Below are 325 nucleotides of genomic sequence, written 5' to 3'. Positions count from 1 at the left end.
TGTGTCCCCCTCAGCCCTCCCCCTCTCAAAACCCGGCGAGGTCAGTGAACTCGGCTGTTGCTACCTAGCTTTTTTGTCGTATTTTTTCTCGTTTTTTTATTCCCTGGTTAGGTAATTCTTGCGACCGAGTCCTCCTTGCACGGCCTGTATAATTTTGTGTCTCGGTCAAGTTCGAATTTGTCTGTATATTTGTATAATTTATTTTTTGGTTATGTTTATTTTTGTTATTATTATTATTATTATTTTTATGTATGTTTTATTTATTCATATGTAGGGGGCGTTTATTGATTTTTTTCTGTGCGTGTTATAGCCTTGTCTTTTGAAC

The sequence above is a fragment of the Penaeus monodon genome, chromosome 22 (assembly GCF_015228065.2).
Source record: "Penaeus monodon isolate SGIC_2016 chromosome 22, NSTDA_Pmon_1, whole genome shotgun sequence".
NCBI classification, from domain to species: domain Eukaryota; kingdom Metazoa; phylum Arthropoda; class Malacostraca; order Decapoda; family Penaeidae; genus Penaeus; species Penaeus monodon.
Note: the sequence above shows the minus strand (reverse complement) of the source record.